Genomic DNA, 23,865 nt, shown 5'->3' with positions numbered 1-23,865 from the left:
TATACAGATATTTGGGTGTAACCCCCCCCCCCCCCCCTCCGAAAGAACCAGACAAATAAACTCTCCTATGAAAGATTTTTCGTTGTTAATGCCATGGAAAAATAGTGAGTAGTGGGCAAACGTGAACGAATGAAGAGCTTCTGTATGTGTGTGTGGCCGCCGAAAATGTTGTCAGTCACATTTTTCTGCCTGTGATTTTTCAATACAAGTACTCACCTATGTGTACTTAAAAATAGCATCATCACTACCAGTCCCTTTGTTCTAGACATAGGATGTTGGAATTTTTTTGACAGCAATTGGCGTGGTTCCATGTACATCTGTTTTATATTCTCGAATGGAATTTCTTTAATTGAATGCGAGTCATTCCATGCCAAATCAACACAGATATGTGCAATTTCCAACCTGACCATCACCGATTTTCATGAAATTTGGGGAGTTGAAACTATGCATGGAACTTAGTAACTATGAAAATGTTTAGTCTCGTGCGTCTTGTAATTGTTAAATTATTCAAGGTCAAAGTTCGCATAAATTGCCCTTTTTGAGCCCGATTAGCTATACTAAATCTGCTGTAACTCCGCCACTATTTCGCCTAGGAAGCTCAAATAAAGCTTATTGTACAGGGAATTGAACAAGCTTTCCAGTGATATATAACAAGCCCACCTTTCGATAAAAATATAATTTTGTCTCGTGAACTTGACCTTTGACCTTGAATATCTCAAAACATGTCATCACCAAAAATCGTGAAAAAATATATTTGGTCCCTCATGCCATACTATAAAACATATCAAAAAATCATTCTGGGACTGCAATGGGATCAAAAGATACAAAATAATATGTGTAACTATGTGACTGATAAAAGCCTCATTACATGAACTATGACGAGTCAAAAGTCATTTAACACCCCCTACAAAATGTAAAGGAGTTATCCTGGTCATGAAAGAAATATGTTAGGCACAGGGAGATCTCTAGCTGTGTGTGTCAAGCGCAAGTCCGGCACATTGTTGACCGCCATATTGAATTCAACGCAAAAATTTCAAAGGAAAGGGAGTGATGTGATATATCAAATCAGGCGAAGGTTTTTCCAACTTATTTTTAGGCAGCAAAACGTTATACGCATATCTTTCACTTACGATATATGCACATTATAGTGTTGTCAATATTCCTGTGAGCACACTCGTCGACGTCTCTCACACTCACATAGAACATTTGGCAATGTATCAGGTGCAACATCATCGCAAGCAGCAACTATGCATTCTCTCAGATGGTCAATATCAGGGACTTTTAGTGCATTCACCATTCTCTTCAAATGCTTCTGAAGGTCCTCCTAAGATGTTAGATCTGGGGAATGTGAAGGCCTTTTAATAGATCCCCGTCTACCAATCAATCTACCTAGAAATTTATCATGAAGAAATTGCCAAAATGTTCACATAGTGTGGCCACACACTGTCGTGTTTCAAAACTGGAAAAGTACCATATCCCGCAAGCAAGGATGAAAAACCTGTTCACTTAACACATCCAAGAAGCTCTCACCATTTAAGGTTCCGTTGTTGAATATGGACCAACCATTTCCGTTCTCCATGCACTATACCACATCATTAGCTTACCAGCAACAACCATTCGGCTGGGATCTGTCTACTGTAGATTATCAAATCACAGGTATTGCATATAATTTTTATTAACTTTACCGTGAACATAAAAATTAGCCTCGTCACTGAAGAATTTTTCATTTCAAAGGAAGTGTCACGTAATTGTTTGAGATACTTTTCCCAATATTTTTCACTATTCAAGTATTTGGTGAATGTTGCTGATTAAAATCATATACATGTACAATGTGCGTATACTTCTTTCTCTCCCAAGATGTCAGCGTGATCTCGACGAGTTCCTAACACGTCAGGAACATTCTTAATACTACTTTGTTTTTAACACCTCGAAAAGGAGAAAATGGTTACATGCATGCAGTAATAACTTTTTGCTGGTTAAAGATACTTTGGAAAAACCTTCCCCGTTCCATTTCTCGTGAATTTCTAGCCTGATTTGATATATCACTTCACTCCCTTTCTTTTGAAATTTTTGCGTTGAATTCAATATGGCGGTCAACAATGTGCCGGACTTGCGCTTGACACACACAGCTAGAGATCTCCCTGTGCTTAACCTATTTCTTTCATGACCAGGATAACTCCTTTACGTTTTGTAGGGGGTGTTAAGGGACTTTTGATTGGTCATAGTTCATGTAATGAGGCTTTTATCAGTTACATGGTTACACATATTATTTTGTATCTTTTGATCCCATCGCAGTCCCAGAATGATTTTTTGATATGTTTTAGAGTATGGTATGAGGGACCAAATATATTTTTTTCACGATTTTTGGTGATGACATGTTTTGAGATATTCAAGGTCAAAAGTCAAGGTCACGTGACAAAATTATATTTTTATCGAAAGGTGGGCTTGTTATATATCACTGGAAAGCTTGTTCAATTCCCTGTACAATAAGTTTTGTTTGAGCTTCCTAGGCGAAATAGTGGCGGAGTTACAACACATTTAGTATAGCTAAGCGGGCTCAAAAAGGGCAATTTTTGCGAACTTTGACCTTGAATAATTTAACAATTATAAGACATACGAGACTAGAAATTTTCATAGCTACTAAGTTCCATGCATAGTTTCAACTCCCCAAATTTCATGAAAATCGGAGATGGTCAGGTTGGGGGCTGTGTTGATTTCGCATGGAATGACTCATACGCTGGCTCCATAAAATTATATAGTGGCTGACCTCGTAGCATTTCATTGATTGATTGAATTAAAATTGTTGGGTACGCGTCACATATGGCCATTTTGCGTCCTTCAATGTATATACTGGGATATAAGTAAAGGGGTGTAAGAAGACCCTTGAGAAAAGTTTTTTGGGGAGGGAGAGAGAGAAAAATATATTCTCCCTTCCTCCCTCCCCCCCCTCTCTGAAGGGAAAGATAAAGAGAGGGAGTAAATGAAGGAGAGAAAGAAGCTTTCTCCGTATCTCTGTTTTTTATCTCTCTCTCTCTCTCCTCTCTTTCTTCCTCAGTCTCTCCCTTCTCTTTCTCTTTATGTTCTCTTTCACCCCCTCTCTCTCTATCTCTTTTTCTCCCATTGTCCTTTTGAAGAGAGAAAGAGAAAGGGGAAGAGGAAAAGTAATGGAGGGAAGAAAATAGAAAACTGTTATTTTCTCTCTCTCTCTCTCTCTCTCTCTCTCTCTCTCTCTCGTCTTTTTCTTTCTCTCTCTCTCTCTTGTCTTTTTCTCTCTCTCTCTCTTGTCTTTTTCTTTCTCTCTCTTGTCTTTTTCTTTCTCTCTCTCGTCTTCTTTTTCTCTCTCTCGTCTTCTTTTTCTCTCTCTCGTCTTCTTTTTTTCTCTCTCTCTACTCTCACTCTCTCAGAGAGAGAGAGAGAAGGAACCGCTCTCTCTGCTTCTTCCCCTCCAGCCTTTCCTCTCTCTCTCTCTCTCTAAAAGAGAATAAAGAGTGTGTGTGTGAGAGAGAGAGGATGAGAAGAAAGAGGGATTATGGAGAAAGGAAGGAAATGAAGAGAAGATAAGGGAAGGAAAAATCTCTCTCTCTCTCAGGAAGAAAGAGAAATAAGGAAGAGACTGGTGAAAGGAAAGGGTCTTTTTCTAGGAGAAAGAAAGGAATAAGAGGAGAACCCAAAACATTAAAAAGTAAGAATAAACTAAACACTTCCTCACAGACAGTGGACGAGACGAGACCAGCTCTTCTCAAAGAGCTAAAAACATTTGATAAAACACTGTCGTTATCTCCCAAAAGGAATGACAAACAGTTGGAAAAATGAAAAGTCTGCATGAGGAAAGCAAGCGCATACAAGAATATGCCGAATACTTAAAACTACATTACAATCGCAACACGTTGGAGGGTCCACTCAAATTTTTTCACCAAAAATAATTTTCTGTGCTTGCAACTTGTAGAGTTGATTCATTTCTCTGCGTTTCCAATATTGCATTTGGCTTGGATACAAGCTTTGTGACTTCTGTGGGTGTAACAAAGCATAATACCTCAGCATACATGAAGAATGGTTTCACTACAAATCTTTCAATCTCAATATAAAACTATAGAGTTGATCCTATTCTCTTCGAAAGAAGATGAGACTATTTCACTGGAAATGCGGCAGTCTTCACGTGTTTTAAACGCCAACTTTGATTTCACTTGAAGCAATGTCACAGATATATTAACGCTTCCAATTACCATAAAGAAATTAATGATGTCGTACACACATTCCTTCCCATAGGTACAGGACTGAATTCAAATCGGATACATGCTGTCCACTTTTTCTTCACTTGCTTCAGATATAAGTTTCATTTCACTTACACAAGGAAGAAAAATGGAAAATGTTGGTTGACTGATCGTGACTTTCTCCGTCGAAATGAAGATGATGTTGTTTTTCCTCGCCACGTGGAAATCGACTGAACGGTAATTTTGCGAAACTAAATTCTGAAGAAAGTTGTCTTTCTTGTTTATAGAGTAGCATGAGGTAGTTGAATGACAATGGTGAGTTGCGCATTGAACAATGCAACTCCACCGATGCACAATCAACCCGGTGAGTCTCAAACTGGGGCGGACAAAATTAGAAATTGAAGCGAGCATGGAACTATTTTTCTTTTTCGGTTGTGTCTGTAATTTAAACTCAAGGAAATAGTTGACTACTTACAACCACGTGCTGTTAAAGGAGATTTCAGACCGAAGCGACACGTGTCGCTTGAGGATTTCATGAATAACGCATGCTTCTGCGGTCTGTTATGTCGCTACAGTGTGAAACGTTGTTGTTGATTGGTTCGTTCCCAAGCGACATGTGTCACTTGTCGCTTCAGTTTGAAGTCTCACTGAAAGGCTCTTTTATCGTAGGAAGGGAATGGTATAGGTGGATATGCCGGTGGGTTTAGTTGTATGAAATAGGCAACTTAAAAAAAAAAAAGAAACCGACACACTCAGTATTTCAGATTTGGTTAGGCTTGTGGTGTAAGCTCTCTTTATGCTCATATAGGATAATTAGGACTCGACGTACAGCTTACAAGTATAACTCTAACTGTGCCACGTGCCTCCATCGGGAATCGAACCCGGAATCCATTGATTATAAGTATCACTTGAAAAGATATATTGAGGCATTTCATTGCCATGAGTGGGACACCCAGCTTACATTTTTGACATTAAAGTAACTGTTGTACTGATAGTTAAGCAACGCTTTTCGTACAGTTTTTGTGCAATGAATGACGAAGATAAACACTGTTGATTTAACGTAACTACCCTTAAAAGACCTTCCCAGATTTATAGCTAGATGTGAACAATTTTGTGTCACGGATGGGAGAGATAATTAACTTCCTCTTTACTTAACAAGAAATTAATTTTAATTTCTGTGAATTTTCAAATTATGAAAAATAAATTATTTCAGACAAGGAGAGAAGCTAATTCACGTTTGAATATTCTAGTGGAGCTGAAGGGGAAATGTAATAGTTAAAGGAGAATTAATTGTTTTTGGTGTCGCGGATGGGACACAATACAAAACAAAGGATAAATCCAAAAGTTAAAATAAACAAACATGTAAAATACCTTCTACCTTGTTCGTGTATAATACTTGAATGTAATGACAAGTCTTGTTGACTCACAAGATAGAATAAAGTTACTGCATTTCACTTAAGAATAAAGTTACTGCATTTCACTTACTTTGAGAAATTAATATTTAAAGGCACTTTGACATGGAATGCCCATATTGTGTATGAATATAAGAATACGCAAGTAAGAGTCCTTCAGCTGCCACCTGTTTTAAATATAAGTCCATCTTTGTTTGACACATTCAGATCTTTTGATGTCCTCTAGTAATAATAACAATAAGCGAGTGACTACTTTAAGCCGTTTCGAATACGTGGAGCGATACAGGCATTAATCAGATTAGAAGAACGTAAAAATAATGGATATTTGATGTACTACAGTTATGCTATACCATATAATAAATTTTCGCTAGCCTGGAAAAGCAAGAAAAGCACATGTCGTGAGTGTGGATTTCTTATACATTAATGTCGGGGTTCCCGGGTTCGAATTCTGTCTTGAGCATGGACGTTTGTGATGTCTATTCATCAATTTCATCATATCATCACTCATCCCCATCTTCGCAAATTAGCCAAAAGTGGCACAAGAAGTGAAGTAAAATAAATCAAATCAAATCAAATCATATACCGGTATTAATGTAAACGAAAAAATCTCTTGCATTTGGAATCAGCACTTTACCAAATGTACTGTATAAATAGGGTTAGAATATATAAGGTGGTCGAAGTTTCTTCAAATTACCTCGAAAGTCGGGAAACTTGTGGCAAAATGTGTGGGACCTTGATATTGTTAAAACTTACACGAATCAAATTCGTTGATTAATTCTCGATTTAAATTGTGTGTTTTTTGTTGATGTTGCTTGTAACCTGTGTGGAATAATTTTGAACTATTCCGTTCCACGAAATAATGATATCTTGATTCTTAACATCAAATATTTCGCTAGGAAGTGTTTTATCTGCTGCATATTTTAATGTGTGTTTGTATGCTTGATATTGTTTACCGTTGAGTTGTAATGAATAAGTTGGTCAAGTCGTTGAGTATGCATGAACACAATGTATATTAAATGAGTTTGCTGTTGGCTACCTGTTATGAAACTTGATGCTCTTTTGTTTCATCCATTGTATGTTTGTTACTTCATTATTCAACATTATTCTATCTCCCAATCACGAAGTTATCGTGGTATTGTAAAGGACGATATAAAAAGTCTAACAGTATGTGAAATACTGATACTGCTTCAATCCACTTCCGCTGGGATAATTTCTAACTTATACTGGTTGGCTGCATCATCAGAAATTCCGGAGCAGGGCTGAGAATGATTTTCGTGGATCCCGAAATTTTGAAAATTGTCATTGTGATATTATTCGAAATTTTGTTATAGCAGCTGTTGCTGACCAAAATGGTGTGTTTCTATTCCGTAATGTGTTTTTTTAAAATTCAATGCTAGAGTCATGTGATCAAGATTGTCAACACTGCCCGGTCAGAAATTTTGACCAGATGCGGGCATCATGTTCTTGCAAGGCGATAAGCCATACTTGTGCTTTTACTTTTAAACTCAATTAATTGCACTATTAGATCTCAAATCTGCTATCACTTGGAACAGTCCTGTTCAACTACCGTTGAACGTGTAATGTTAAACGTGACATTGATGATGAATGATGATTTGATGAAATAGATAAAAGAACAGTAACAATGGAACATCAGTGTCTTGGCAGGGAGTGTGTGTAAGACGTAATGCAGTGTATTAATACATTATTAAGTATGCATTTTCCCACTTTATGCACCATTGTAGGCAAGAGAGGAGAAAAATGTGCCACCAAAGAATTATTGGAAAAAGTCTTACCTAAGATTGATCACATAATGCAAAATATTTACTCATGATTGTAAATATTGTTGTACTAAGCTTTCTCTAGTTTCATATGTTCCTGTCATTAGCGTACATTTAATTCGTTTCACGTTCTCTGTCTAATAGTTTACATATATGCTTTCACCTTCAGTCACTGCATTTCTCTTGAGTTAACTATCAGATTTCTTGGATTACTTTCAAAATCAAAGGATGCTTTTCAATATATTTTAAACCAAAAGACATTTGTCGCCCTCGTGTTTTTCTCGGATATGTTTTTTTGGTGAGAAATGACATTTATCTGTTGTAAGGATTGCAAAATAGTCTTTAGTTGCTGGCTGTAGTGGCACCTAACGTATCGGTCAATTCGATGACATGTTCTCAAATAGACTATGAGCGATGAAAACCAAACAGTATTTTAGTACTCGAGGTGAAAGAATTGAGCAAATGATACCATTAGGAGTGACATAAGCTGCGGTCATGAAATCTAAGTGAGGAGTGCCGAAGGAAACCTTGAGAAGAAGTATTATGTGCTCCTTTGAGGAAGCAGGAGGCCTGATCAAAAAAACTTGACTAGGGAGCAGGTTATTTGGAATCCATGTTTCATGATCGCTAATGTGTACTTGAGTTCCGAGAGAGAGAGAGAGAGAGAGAGAGCGAGAGCGAGCGAGCGAGCAAATTTGATGAAAAATTCCAAAATTGTTTACGGAATACCATTTTATATTGTTCGAAGTGTGGTCAAAAATTAATTTATGATTGAAGAATCCAAGATGAAGTTTCAATTCTATTGGAGAAACCTAGGTTATTTCTAAGGAGCTATCTAAACAGCTTCTGTACATGGAGCATCAGGTTGCTACGTTCCCCGGATTATTTTCAATGGAACTACTTACGTATATTCCTCAACGGCGAGCCTGAGACTTATCAGCCTACCATGACGCCCTCAGGTAGTGGGAAATCAGATAAGGATATGTTAATGTTAATGTATTACACTAAAACTCTCAATTAAACTTCTTATTACAAACAAAAGTGTATTTAGATCATAATACTTCTTCACTACACAAATTAAAACAGTCACATTTCCAAAATCACTTGCATTATTCCAGAAACATCCATAATATCATCTCTCTCCTAACAACTTACAATCAAATGTTTTAAGGTTAGTCCATAACCATAAAAGACTACCCAATTGAACAAAACAAATTACGTCATAATAGACAATTAACATTTTAAACATATTAAACACCTAAAATGATACAATAAGTGGGTGCGTATCATGGCATCCTCCCACAAACAAAAAGAAAATTAACAAAATGAAAATGGAGTAAATTTTCTTTTCCAAAACTCTAGGGCCATCCACTCAACTCAACAACTGCTTCTCAGTTTCTTGGAGTGTAGGACGGGGCAGACGTATTCCAAGTGGTAACATCTAATTGTTTAACACTAGTTTCTCCACTATGGAAATCTTCCGTCTGTGTAGCACTTTCTTTCCTCCTCCAATTGGAGTTACCTCTATACCGGTTATAGCGATGTGGGCAGAAATTATTATTACCATATGAACTTCTTCGGAATGGCGTTCTTCTCTTCTTCTCCAGAAGATCGCTGTGATCCCTCGCAGTTCCTTCCTCTGTAGAACCTGCTTCTATTTTCTTCTCCTGAATGATTGTCACTTTGTCGAGCGCTACCACTAAAGTTCTCATTATCAGATCTTCCGTTACCAGCAGGCACCTTCGCTGAATTGGGTTGATTTCTGGAGAACGTCAATTGCCTAACTCTAGCTTGGTTGGTTCTTCTGTCCTCGAATCTCGGGTTTTCTGTCCTCCATCCGTCGAGTTGCTCCGAGGCTTCATATCTTCCCAAGAAGCTGGTAAGTTGATCCATGTTGCGTGGATCGCGAGTAAGTACCAACTGACGCACTCGCAGCGGAAGTTGACTAATAACCAAGTTCAGCGCTTCGCTTTGGTCAACGCTATCCACAAGATTGCAATAAGAGCCATATGTGTCCCAGCAATATTCTTCAAGTGAGAGGCCACAGCTCCTCGAATACCGTTTGTTTCTCAGCATCTGCATTTCCCTTTGCTTGGCATCAGCAGAGGCATATTGTTTTCTAAAGGCAGCACAAAAGTGTTCAAAAGTTTTCCACTTCTTCTCATTTGCAACAAACCACGCCTTAGCCTTTCCTACCATAAGAGAGGGCAATAACTTCAATCTAAAAATCATAGGGACATTCATTAGATCCAGGTATGTTATTAGCTCTTTTAAATACCTCTCAGCAGAGACAGTATTAATCTCTCCAGCAAACTTTGAAAGAGCGTTAACATCAGACATGCGAAAAGATTTGTAGGAACTATTCTTATAGGCATTGTCACGAGATATCTCGTCCTGTCCCCATCTCTCAGACTTTCCATTATTATGTCTCTTCCTGGGCTTTGTAATTTTCCTAGTTTCAGTTTCCTCAGAACTAGAGGAAACTGCAGAGCAAGAACTTGACGAGTAACGATTCCTTTTCCTCATCTTCCCCTTGGAATTACCTCTCGTTGTTGAACCGTTCATTCCCGCTTGAAATACCGCTTCACCATTTTGAGGAGGTTCTAGAACCCGACAGCCTGCCATTAACATCTGTAGTTGATCGACCTGCCTATCTACAGATGCGACTTTCTCCGTAACTTCTTCAAGTTTCTTTTCTTGCCTTCTCTGATTTAGCTCTAAATTATCAAGTAATTCTGAGGAACCTTGTGTTGCTTCTGGCCTTGCCATTATTTCAACAATCTCTATTCGTCCCCTCAATTTCTCAATTTCATTTTCCATTTCCTTTTCTTTAGCTTCTCTAGATGTTTTCTCCTGTGTCAAGTCTAAGTTCCACTTGTCATAATCCTCCTTTTGTTTTTCTTCCAGCTTTAGAATTAATTCAGCTACTTGCTGCCTCTCACACGCAATTTCCTTCCTCAGAGTCTCCTTAATTTCTCTACATTCCTTTCGCCCCTCTTCTATTCTAAATAATAATTCTTCCTTATCTTGACTGAGCAGCTTCATCAATTCTCCTCTTTCTTCATTCCTTTTTCTCTCTTGTTCATTTCTTATCCTTTCCTGTTCCTCTTTATCTTCTCTTCTGATTCTTTCTTGTTCATTTCTTATCCTTTCCTGTTCCTCTTTATCTTCTCTTCTGATTCTTTCTTGTTCATTTCTTATCCTTTCCTGTTCCTCTTTATCTTCATTTCTTTTTCTATCTTGTTCATTTCTTATCCTTTCCTGTTCCTCTTTATCTTCTTTTCTTATCCTTTCCTGTTCCTCTTTATCTTCTTTTCTTTTTCTATCTTGTTCATTTCTTATCCTTTCCTGTTCCTCTTTATCTTCTTTTCTTATCCTTTCCTGTTCCTCTTTATCTTCTTTTCTTCCCATTTCCATTTTCTCCATCAGGGTTTGAAACAACTGTTCCAAACAAGGACTTCCTTTATTACCCTTCTCTTTACAAATTAGACATTTCAATTCTTCCTCCTTATACTGCGATTTTGTCAAAGGATAACCAGCACAACGTAAGTGGAAGCTTCTTTTACAATCGTTGCACTCGACCTCTTCATCATCAGCTTTCACTTTATCGGAACAGCAACTTAAAGTATCCATTTTTAACTTACGACGATCACTTCTTAAATTACGCTTCTGCATACCCTACTCAAACACATTTATCGAGTCCCGCGTTGCGGCGCCAAAAAGTTTACACCTGCTACGTTCCCCGGATTATTTTCAATGGAACTACTTACGTATATTCCTCAACGGCGAGCCTGAGACTTATCAGCCTACCATGAAGCCCTCAGGTAGTGGGAAATCAGATAAGGATATGTTAATGTTAATGTATTACACTAATGCCCGGTTCGCTCAACGCGCGTTAAATTTTAAAGAAGCGTTAAATCAAGTTAACGCTACATTAGCACATTGAGGCATTTCTTCAACCTTCGTTAAGGCTAACAGACCTCTAATGTCGTCGTTAAATCTAAAGGCACTCTTTTGCTTCATTAAAGTGTTTAACAGCGCGTTGTGCTGTGTCGGAAATAAGATGGCGAAATTGCGTATGCCAGCTGTTGTGTTGAAAGGTTGTCCCAAACCGATCTGAACTCATTATTTGCATACCGACGCAAAACACACTAGTTCGATTTCTTTCTACAGCAAAAATAATTTTCCCATTTCGTATTTCATATTATAAATTCGTACTGAAAATCAGAAATCACATGTAAGTTAAATGAGAAATATCGTATCAATGTACTTTTTAAGTTTTGTCAATAATGGCATCGTGATCATCACACATTATTCAAATTTTATTAATTTTGCCTGTCGAGCCAAAAATATATGCTTATAGTTAATTATACGAACTTGATGTTTTTAAAATGCATATTGGGCTTCCACCTTCAATGCACTGTAACCATAAACACAAAATATCGCATGACTTTTTAAAATAATGTAACCTTTTACATATTTCAATTTGTATAAGGTGAAGTCATTCACCAAAATATTCGGTGTCGTCGTCCACGCCGTTTTCCAGTGGATCACATAGAAACTGGAGAAAGTCGTGGTTTCTAGTGTTTATGCTTATGTCTGCTTATAACTACCATTCCAATTTTATGTTGCTTTTTAAACTGGAAAACGTAAGAGATAAAATTAAAATGAAGCAACTGTCCTAGAAAGAGGCAATACACGTTCTGTACTCTCATTTAATGTCAAATAAATTTGTGACATTACACAATGTAGCCTGCAATCTTTCAAAGTAGTATGGAATTGTTCTTTCGAACTTTTCAAATTAATTTCCACCTACTCCAATTAACATAATGGAAAAAAATGATTTTGCAGTGACGAGAATGCTCGACGTAAATGTTCATCATTCTATATTCTAAATCACAAGCGGCTAGGGACAGCTGTAGCAAACTGAAGATGCTAAAAGCACCAAACCTCACCAGCCTAACCTAACCAAGTACAGAAATAAAGAAAACCTGCCTAACCTATTTACTTATTTAGCACGTAGCTGTACGTAAGTACTGTAGAATAAAACATGTTGTTTAATATAACGTGAGTCTTAATATAATCACAAAATCAAAACAATTATTATGCAGTATATTGAAAATGGGCTGACATATAACGGTGCAAATAGAAATTAAATCGTATTCATAACAAACTGAAAGAGCACTTAAAAATTGAAAAAAAAATAACCGTTACATGTACAAGGTACATTTACGAACGACTACCATCTCATCGCGTAATATAGCTTACATATGTTGTTTCATTAAGAAAAAAAGCTTGAGGTCCTAAGCAGTTTCAAGTATATAGTTTCGTGCATGGACATTGTAACATTTTGACATTGTGCAGTGACATAAAACACACTACCATCCATTCGGAAATTATTCCTTGTACATACGTACAAGTGATAATGATATTGTGTGAGTGCACTTGTTATATGTTTTACAAGTAATGATAAATTAAATGTAAAATATCATATTAATCAACCGTTCCATGTACAAGGTACATTTTCTGAATGACTACAATTTCATCACATAATGAATAACCGAACATATTGTAAAGAACCGTACTACACATGTATGTTTCATTAAGGAAAAAAGCTCCAGGTCCTAAGCAGTTAAAAGGTGTTGTCGTTTCGTGCATGGAAATTGTAAGAGTATACATATTTGTTTGAAAAACACACTACCATCCATTCGGAAATTTTTCCTTGTACATACGTACAAGTGGTAATGGTACTGTCTAACAGTGCACTGTTTTTTGTTTTCTTTTTACCAGTTATGATAAATCAAATGTAAAATATCATATTAATCAACCATTCCATGTACAAGGTACATTTTCTGAATGACTACAATTTCATCACATAATGAATAACCAAACATAATGTAAAGTACATGTATGTTTCATTAAGAAAAAAGCTTAATCCTAAGCTGTTTCTGGTAATGTAGGTACGTGCATGGACATTGTAAAAGTATGCATATTTGTTTGTAAAACACACTACCACGCATTCGGAAATTATTCTTTGCACGGTACGTTCGTACAAGTGGTGAGGATACTGTCTATCAGTGTACTTGTCCTTTTTACCATTTATGATAAATCAAAATATAAAATATCGTATTGTATTATATACGTATATTTTTTCTTTGAAAAATATTTGTACGAAACAAAAACACAACCATTCAGAAACGTCCCTTGTGCATATGCATGAACGGTAATCATACTGATAAACATTTTACGTGCCTTCTTTTTTTGTCAGTGAATATTTGGAAACAGTAGATTTCTTGTTTGCAATGCCACATTCACATCAATGCCAATAGAAGTGACTTGTTGCAATATTTACATATTTAATTGCCATGGCACAGTAAGTTAAGTTATGCATGGCGTACATTTCGTGAAATGTTCTCTTTTGTTGAGGAAAATTATTATAGCAAACACACGTCCATTTCCACCTTTAGGCCTCTTTTGCAATGTCATTTTAATATAATTAAATTTATCAAACTTCAAACAGATAACCCTAACCTAGAACAGTAGTTTTTTTATTTATATATTTATGATCTTGTATTTGCAGTCGGTAGGCACTCATTTAAATCTAACTTAAGATATTACAATGTAACTGTTAATCCTAATACATAACATTTTCGGTGTGCGGACGTAAATACCTAACTAACATTCATTTCTTAAACATATATGTATGTGTTACACGTTACTTTATTTATTTTTGTTCCTGGGATTTCATACAAAAAAGCCCAATTCCGCTTACGCACAGTCTACTGTCCACGGTGCAACCAATGAAAACGTTGCATTTCTCGTATCAAAGTATGAGAATAGCAAGGCATCAAAGCAAAATGTCTCTAACATGTCGTTAGTTAACGGGCCTGTAAAATCGCTTGAGCGAACATTAAAAGTTTAACAGGCTGCTAAGATTTTAGTGATGCGTTAACTATCAACTCGTTAAGAACGTTTTAAAGATGGTTGAGCGAACCGGGCATAAAACTCTCAATTAAACTTCTTATTACAAACAAAAGTGTATTTAGATCATAATACTTCTTCACTACACAAATTAAAACAGTCACATTTCCAAAATCACTTGCATTATTCCAGAAACATCCATAATATCATCTCTCTCCTAACAACTTACAATCAAATGTTTTAAGGTTAGTCCATAACCATAAAAGACTACCCAATTGAACAAAACAAATTACGTCATAATAGACAATTAACATTTTAAACATATTAAACACCTAAAATGATACAATAAGTGGGTGCGTATCAAGGTGTTGATAAAAGTTGATGGAACATGCCAACATTTCAATGGGTGCCGGCCGGGTGGGGGTAAAGACCCGGTCGGAGCTTGGTGCTGATCACACCACTTCAACTTTCGCCTCATGGCACGGTGCAATGCGCAGGGGCGGCCTTTTCCTTGACATGAAACCAATTATTTTGTGACATTTCTTGTGTCAATCTGAGATTAAAGTTTGCTTCCTTTCAAAGAAAATAAAACATTGTTAGATAATAATATAAATTGTTTCTGAAAACATTATTCGTGTGAAATTTGGCGAAATAAACTGTTGGGTTTATTAGCCGAGTGTGTCCATCTGCTTTCAAGGCCTGTGTCCCTGTGTCAGGGAGATTTTTGCTTTCTTTCTTTCCTGATTTATTTCTGTCGTTGATGTCATGCAGTAAGTTTTCCTCTCTTTGTTAGTGTGTCTTGGGTAAGTTGCAAGTCACAGTCCATGCGACGGTAAACAATTGCGCATAGATTAGGACTCTAAGTTATTTGAATGAAGTCGCTACTCGGCAAGTTTGATTATATTGCTACGGACTTCTCTACTTCTACGGTATTCGGAACAATGAAATGGAAAGGTCTTGAAGCTTTCCTGGGGAAGAATGATGAAAAGTTTCTCTCGGGCTATCGGCCAGGTGATTTGTGGAAAAGATTCCAAGCTTTCGAGAGCTAATGTCACTTGTCATCTTCAGGGTAGAAGTGAAGATGAGAATGACGTTAGCACCCGAAAGCTTTGAATTCTTTCCACAACTCACTTGGTCGATAGCCCGAGATAATCTTCTCATCAATGAAATCGATAGTTGGACCTATTCTTGTTTTTCCAATTCTGCGGATTAATCACGTTTGTGTCATAGAGAGCTAGCTATACATTTAACTGTCGTCTCTCAAGCCACTATTGCACTAGCTAAAGTTCCGGGTTTGAGCCATGGTTAAGGTATGGTACGGTATCATCCATTTAATCAGTCCATCATTCATTCTCTTCGCTATTAGCCAAAAGTGGCAGAAATGCGAACTAAATGAACCAAATCAATCAATTAATCATTATTTATTCTCGTTGTTGCCATTAACCCAAGCGTACTGAAATAGAAATGAAAGACAAGCTACCTTGAAATATACCATTAATTCCTGGTGTTACCATGTAATGAATAGTTCGATTGGTTTCCTAAAGAATTTTCTTCTCGAATTCTAGAAAATCTTAACTCCTGATATAATTCAATGTGAAGTTGTGTTAGCTTTTTGTGTAGTTACTTTTGTTTACCTACATTTGCGAATGGTACGTTTTTGCATGACGAAAAATCCAACGATAATATTTCATTACCTGCTTTTAGAATATCTAGTAGAAAACATTTGTTTTAAAAAATCTGATCACATTTTACTACTACCAATTCAAGGGTTACGTATATGTGCTGTGAATGACAGTACTCCCTCTCCTTAAAGTTCGACTGGACCTTAGCCGTGTTGTGGTTAGGTAGATCTATTAAACTATCTAGACAATGGCGAAAGCAAACCACACGTAGATTCACGTGAATGCTCTAGAAGGAATTCTAAGCAGGTGTAATATTTTCGAATTTGGAATATCATAGCAGTTTTTCGAATGGAGAGGGAATTTCGAAAGCGGCTTCGCTAGCGTTCGACCAAATGTCCAACCGAGGCTTGAAGACACGATATCAAATTGCGTGATGAAGATTTTTTTTGGGGGGGGAGGGGGGTTGCGTCGGCATATATGGTTATTTTGCACCCTTTAGTGTATATGGGAGGAAATCATCTTAACTAAAATCCTCACCTGAGAGTTAAAAAGGTGTGTAGAAAGCCCCGTGAGAAACGTTAAAGGTGCGCGAGACAGATACAGTACACACTATTCAAGTGTTGGAATATATAATAATACAGTGAATTTGAGACAAGTCATCACCCAAAAATGCCTTCTATATATTGCTTGCTGTATTATAGTCTACATAATGATAGAAATATGCTTTGATTTGCCTGCGAAACATGTGAATATTTACAGTAAATGTAATATTGATTTCGTTGAGAAAGAAAAGATGGGGGAGCATCGAATACACCTACTTCGTTTTGACTCATGACTCATAACATTGTGATACCGTTATTGATTCTTTACCCCTGGATCAAGATCACGCTAGAACGTTTCTTTCCATAACGTGGACATTTACGTTCAACATAAAAGCGTTCACCAGAAATACTTCGATAGCGGTAAATATTTTGCTTGTTTTTGTTCTGATCTTTTGGATTGAGTAATCGTGTGAATGATTTGGTTTGTTTTGCTTTAGCTAATTGCGAACAGGAAGATGAGTGATGATATGGTGAAATTGATGAAGGGACACTCACAAAGAATATCCATGCACTGATTCGAGCGCGAGACCCCTGTAGCAGTAGCGCGCTGTGATAACCAATCCGCCACTGAGATCGTCTGGTCTTTTGGAAACAATAACTTATATTCCTGTGTTATTGTATCACTATATATTTAATTGCACAATAATTAGGATATACATAGGCTAGGTTATTTTGATTCTCTGGAATAAATAGAAATAAGCAATGCAGATACATAAGATTGAATAAATGCTACTGCGGAAAGGTGAAGGGGACCTGATGGTACAGAACAGTCCTAATGCAAATTAAGGAAATTTTTGTGCTTTATTGTGACACCAAAGCATGGCATGCATTGTAGAGAACCTTAATATACTTATTCATTCTTTCGTAACCAATATATTTTTGGATATATGCACCTCACAAAAATTATGGAATATTGTTATGTTAAGGATTAGTTGATAGGCACAGCAACAATGTGTTGCGACAACACATGGTATCTGTCTCTGCTGGATGTTCTTGTGTTTTCGCCGACATATCCCATAGTGCCTATCACCTATTACCTAATGGAACAATATTCCAAATTTGTACCTAATATAACAATATTCCAAACTTTTTGTGAGGAGTGTATTAATATTCCTCACTACATTGTCATTTATGCCAGGATAAGAGCTTGCTTGAAAACAACAATTGAGTTTTTTGTAATTGATCAGTGCACCCTGCGGATTGGGGGTGCAAAACAGAGGGTTTATGGGGTATACTGCTAAAACTGTGGTCTAAAATAAACTTATGCACGTTACATAACGTAGAGTTATGTTGGAGATCGGCAGCTTGCGTGTCGTTTGTGGCTTCTGCCAGGAAAAGCAAAATTAAAGAAATTTCTTTGAAGTTACTATATTCTTTTGCTTCTTGATGTTTCAAAATTAATGTTGTCTCAAGGAGAAAAAGCAATAAAATATGCCACCGAAATGGAAGTTCTTTGTTTTTCGGAGCTTCTGTTGCCTGTCAGAATGATTGACGTGGACACGTTGCTGAATGATCTTGAAAAGATAATCGCATTGCATTACTAAGAGAAACATACTGTTTTAGCGCACTTGAAGCGAAATGGCGGATTGATTTCATCCATTTGTGATAGATAAGTGAAGAGCATTATGCAATACTAATCGATGCTGCGCAAGGTCTCTGACAGGACCTAGTTCCCGAGAGTGTCGGAATGTCCCCAATATCCTTTCAGCGGGTCTGTTGTTTTAATAATTTGCCAATTCCATTGAATTTTCTTTTCTGTGTGACCTTGATGACTTCTGACTTTGATGTGTAGATTGATCGGTGTTTCTTTTTGTTCTGCGACAACCTTCTTACTACTGAACTGTTTGCTGATCCATCACACAGATGGAAGGCTTTTGCTCAGTATCTATTTTTCATACATAAACTGGTAAGTCTTTAGGTTCCCAACACGCAATAACCTATTGTTAAATCACCAATGTTCTGCTGGTATTGGATCAGAAGGTGTGTCACCTAAAAAATAGAATTCTGTCGCTGTAGCCTTAGCTAGCAAAGTCGCCGAGCCATTTGTCTACATCTCATACGTAGCAAAATCTTTTGTTTTTCAGTGACATAGGCATACGTCCAAGATCTAAGTAGAGATTTTCTGCGCAGAATTTGCAGGAAGGTGGGGGAAATTTGTACGATACTTGGATTTTTTTTTCTTTGGCGGGGGACTTTATTTGGTGAAGTCCGAGCAAGTTGATAATATTAAATGTGGGTAAAAACATTGATTTGTCTACCATGTCGAATTTCTTCCCTTGTCACCATTTATCTTAGGCTAAATCGCAAGTTTTACGCAATTACTGTAACACTTATATTAGGTGTAGAAATTGGTGCTAAATTGAACAACCTTCTACTGTATGCACTGTAGATGTATTGCGAAATAAGCGTTATTCGTAAACGACGCCTGTGACATTTTTACGCCGGTAAATTATGATTTAGTTTTTAATGCAATTTGGCAAACTTAGCCTGCGCCTGTGGACAAAATTCTATGGAACTAGTGTAGTTAACCAAGATCATGTGCAACTAAAATATCACTTTTTGACTGCTATTCCCAAATCTATTAAGTTCTGAACAGGCCCCACATGAAAACACGGATTAGCATACAGCAGTCATAAATCTGGTAATCAAGTATACCTAGAGATACGTATCTCAATGAATGAGGCTTATAATGGAGAAAATCGGATGTGGATATTTCTTAACATGTTTCACTCAAAATTAGCATTGCAGGACTTTTGAAATACACTCTTTATACCGCGGTAAACAGTATAAACATAAGTAACCGAACTCGGCGGTGGAATGGCTAGGACAGGGCGCTGCGACGCTAGAGGTCTCGGGTTCGAAACGCTGCCTGAGCATGGATGTTCTTTGTGAGTGAGCTTTCATCATATCATCACTAGAAGTGATGAAAAGTGGTAGAAAAGCAAAGTAAAATAAACCAAATCAGTCAAGAAGAAACACATCCTCATTTGAAGGGTCGGAAGAAAACTTCAGTCGTCAAACCCCGGAAAAATGAAATCGTAATTGCAAATAGTTACTGGACATGTAAATGAAAGAGTACAAGAAATATATGCTTTCATGGATGGAAGTGTAAATGTATGAAGCACGAGAGACGGCACACAACCAGCAGAGCATCAACATGGTTACTCATTTTTCCCCCCCTTAACCCTTAAATTTTCACAGATCTGATGTCAATTTTAGGGATTAGCAGGGAGTTTTCCTTTCAGGAAATATTCTAAAGATCACAAAATCAAGGAGTAGGAAGAGAACATCGACAGCCCCTTCCCGTCTTTTCTGCCTTGTGGAAAGTGTAATACTGGAGCTTCCTTATAAATTCCAGGTGCACACTCAAATGAAATCTCAAGCAGTTTTTGCCCTCCAGTTGAGAATTTTCCTGTTGACTTGATTCAGAATGACTGAGCAAACCGCACCACCTTGTTCACACAATACGACGTAACTGTTCCGCGGCGCTCGAGCGTTGAAATACCTCCGCGTTTAAATTCCCCGGTTGTTTCCTAAAGTGGAATCCATCGGATGGGAATTGAAGCATCGCAGGAAAAACGTAGCTTCCCGCCATGCTCTTGGAGGAAAGAGTAATGTCCATTTAAGTATGTTTTCCGACCACTATCATCATCTGTAAAGTGCATCTGGCACCACCTTCCTGCATCTCAAACTCGGATAACTGTTACATTCAATTATCTCAGCAACGGTGATATTGAATTTTCACGGCCGCCACTCGCGATAACTGTTGAATTTAGTCGCTGTGAATAGAAGCTGCTGCTCGATTTTCAAATTAAGTGATCCTTACAGTGGTAGGTTGTGGTATCTCTTGTAGATCACTGTTATATCAAGATTTCTTAGGCTTTGAAGGGTCTGTGAGGAGACTGATGATCATTTCAACAACTGCCTCTGGGTGACAGACGTATGTAAGTTGAAATTTGCGTGTTTGAAGCTACTTATCAAGCTCTTGAGAGTAATTTCATGTTCTCCGGCTTCTTGTAAGTAAAGTTATGCAAATGTCCAATCTACACGTTTCTTTTCATGTAACAAGACCGTTACTGCTGGTGCTGTAGGTATGGGTAAATAGCATTCAGAGCAGGTAGCTGCTGAAGTTTTAAGTCCACTTTATGCCCAGATATGCTACTCGGGACTGAACCCATACAGTTTAAAGTGGAAACCGAACCGCTATATCGGGGAGACCGAGAGCAGATAGCATTGGCCCATTAATGAAGCGTGTTGACAAACTGAAGAACTTTTGGTTTGTGACGTGTTGAGTTTTCAATGAGCTAATCATGTACAATGTTATCTGTATAATACGTTGTTCGTGCCTAGCAGTCTAAATTGGAAGCCGAGCCTCTTTTTCGCGTCTAAATAGGCTCTGTCGCCTCAGCCAAATACAGGAGCTCTGTCTTTTGTACTTATATGTACCTTTTTGTTTTAGGAATTTATGGTTCGTTTAGGCATTTTAGGTCCTACATAATTTCAGTGAAGGGGTACTGTGTACATGAGACACAAAGATCTCTTAATAGCATACATCTAGGATGTAGCAAAAATAGAAAGGTATGTAACTACAGCGTGACAATTAATGAACTATATGAAATAAAACGGTCATAATTTCTGAACGGTTCGCGTGATGACGTCCAAACTGCGTGGCTGGCCACAGGGCATGATGGGAATTCGTATGCGTATGCGCACGCAACGTGTTGATGTCGGCCATTTGCAAGTGAAAATGTCCTGGAGGAGTATTTTGGGGACCGCATTCTGGCTCTGGGGTACCCAGAGGGTCTATGTTAAGGACAAGGTGTACAGAAATAACCCCAAAACCATTGCCGAGCTGAAAACTGCCATTCAGGAGGTCATCGACAGCATCGATGTTCAGCGGGTCATGCAGAATTTTGCTGTTCGTCTGCCCCACATCGCCAGAGATGGCAGACATATCGAACATGTCATAACCTAAATCCGAATGTCTGTAGTGCCGTTTACATGTGCAATACAGTTTGTGTACTACGTGGTTTGTCACTAATTTCCGTTTTATTTCATATAGTTCATTAATTGTCACCCTGTATAAATCCTTTCCCTACTGATAAGGAGTTAATCTTCGTAATATGTTGTAGTCAATACATTTTTTTTAACTCTCCAAATCAAGTTAGTGTTAGTTGTTCTTGAGGAGCTTGTGTCCTCATATTATGAAATGTTGGCTGACGAGCACTTTGATTCAAGACGTTCAAACAAGATGCGAATTGGCAAACTGATTTCAACCCCGGTTTCCTTTTGTTTCAGGGTACGAGAACCAAGATTGGTTTATCCCAGCTCCTGTTTTGAAGCCTGAAGACACCGACGAACTACTGACGCCGGATCAGATCCGAGAGACACTGAATTATTTTCGTGAGTACCCCAAACAGATTTTGTATTCTTATCTTTATGCATCTGTACATAATATTGATTGGCGCTTGTGGATGCAAACTTGCGTTATTCCTGTGTGGTGTTACGAGTGCATGCTTTAGACTTATATTTTAGCTTGGCTTTAGTTGCGGTAAAACTGGAATTAGATCTACGAAGGTAAGTCGGCCAGAGCTTCTCACTAATGCTACTTGCTTCTTTGGTTACACATGTTAATTTTTTGTAAACTTACGTTGAATACTTTCAGAATTTAGAAATTTTCTCACGTTCCTGCGAGATTGGAAATTCGTTAAGATTGTCCTTGTTACTATTTTACTCTTAATACTTGCAGGGAAAGCAAAGCATTGTCCAACATCTTCCATCTTTACAAAGTCAAGGAATGCATGTTAGCATCTGTATTAACGGTTCACTTCAGAGTTGCGTGTAAATAGAAATATCTCGGAAAGTGAAACCTAACATGCGTAGGTCTCACCTTGAAGCTGTGGATCTCTTGACTCCTTTCCTACTTAATATGTTGTGAATTCTCGTTTATCTTCGTGATATATATGTAAATGAGCGAATTTCTTTATTGCATATAAGTGTTATATATTAATATACAGTCGTTCTGAACTACATGACTTTCACTGCAAGTTATGCTTAAATGTTCGAGAGTGCGTGATACACGAAAAATGAACAAATCTATCTTTTGGCGATTATCGAAACAATACGCGATACAACCTTAAAACAGATTAAGAACAATCTGAAAACAAGCTTGCAAATTAAACAACACACCCTCACACACAAACACAACCTGTCTATAAATAATGAGATGATAGCCTCTCCCCCTTGGGCATGATCCCTATTGTAGTTTCCACATCAATCGTGACGGGACAATCAGAAACAAACATGTACAGAACACAATACAGGCCCTAGGTACTGTTATACTAGCTGTGAAGCCAGACGCCGGAGCCTCGTTAGTGTGCAAGAATGGGTGCTCCCACCCCATGATGCGTATAAGAAAATACGCATTGAGAGCCAATGTGACACGTGGCTGTATCTTCGCGGTAAGCACATACAGTATCTCGTGCTGTATACACTAACATCAAATTATAGTGGTGTTCATGCAGGGTGGCTACCCATCGGGAATTATGCGTGAATTATTGGCTCCGGGAATTCTGCGTGGATTTTTCTCCGTAGACGTGGAAAATTGCAACTTTTATTAATCCAAATTCCATTGAATTTATACATATTTTTTTATGCCTTGAGGCAATTTTCTTCAGTTTAGCTTTTTTATCGAGGAAGGAAAATAAAATAAATCCGCGTTTACTTTGTTAGTGTCCTTTGTAGAACAATCTATGAGACAGACGGAAAATTATGGCAAGATAAGATATCTTGAAATTGATTACTTAAATTTGCGTTTTAAATTCTTATACAATTTACAATTTTTCGTAGATTAATATATCCCGTAGCATTTGTGACTTGTAGATGTATTTCGAGTCTGAGTATATGTGAGCAAATCTAAACTCCTCGCCTTAAATTTAATATTATATATATATATATATATATATATATATATATATATATATATATATATATATATATATATACCGTTTGATTGAATTGAATTAGATTTTTTGGATACATTGGAATCGCACAGACCCTTTATATTTGTTAATATATTTGCGTGTGTGGTGAGAGGCGGTAATACGTAACTTTGAAATAGAGAAAGCATCTGCTTGTACCCTTGAATTTTATCATGGTTCTAGAGTGGCCACCCTGCCATATTTCATGAGTATCATTTCCCAGTATTGTTCACAATGGGCTATAATAGAGAGAAGGAAGTCAGACATAAATTCTTGACTTACATAAGATGTTTGAGAACAGTCCGCTTGTGTAATCCTGTGTATATGACTATTTGCCTT

The 23,865-nt window shown here is 37.4% G+C and overlaps 1 protein-coding gene across 2 annotated transcripts in view; it reads left to right on the top strand.

Annotated features, from left to right (window-relative positions):
• milt (trafficking kinesin-binding protein milt) overlaps positions 1-23,865 on the top strand; it is a 281,696-nt gene that overhangs the window by 107,581 nt on the left and 150,250 nt on the right. For both annotated transcript variants that reach the window (XM_083129399.1, XM_083129392.1), the window contains exon 4: positions 21,845-21,949. The gene's annotated coding sequence lies outside the window, so the exon portion shown is untranslated. The remainder of the gene's footprint in view (positions 1-21,844; positions 21,950-23,865) is intronic.

The sequence above is a fragment of the Lepisma saccharinum genome, chromosome 1 (assembly GCF_977018435.1).
Source record: "Lepisma saccharinum chromosome 1, izLepSacc3.1, whole genome shotgun sequence".
NCBI lineage: Eukaryota > Metazoa > Arthropoda > Insecta > Zygentoma > Lepismatidae > Lepisma > Lepisma saccharinum.
Note: the sequence above shows the minus strand (reverse complement) of the source record. Positions and strands in the feature narration are given on the sequence as shown.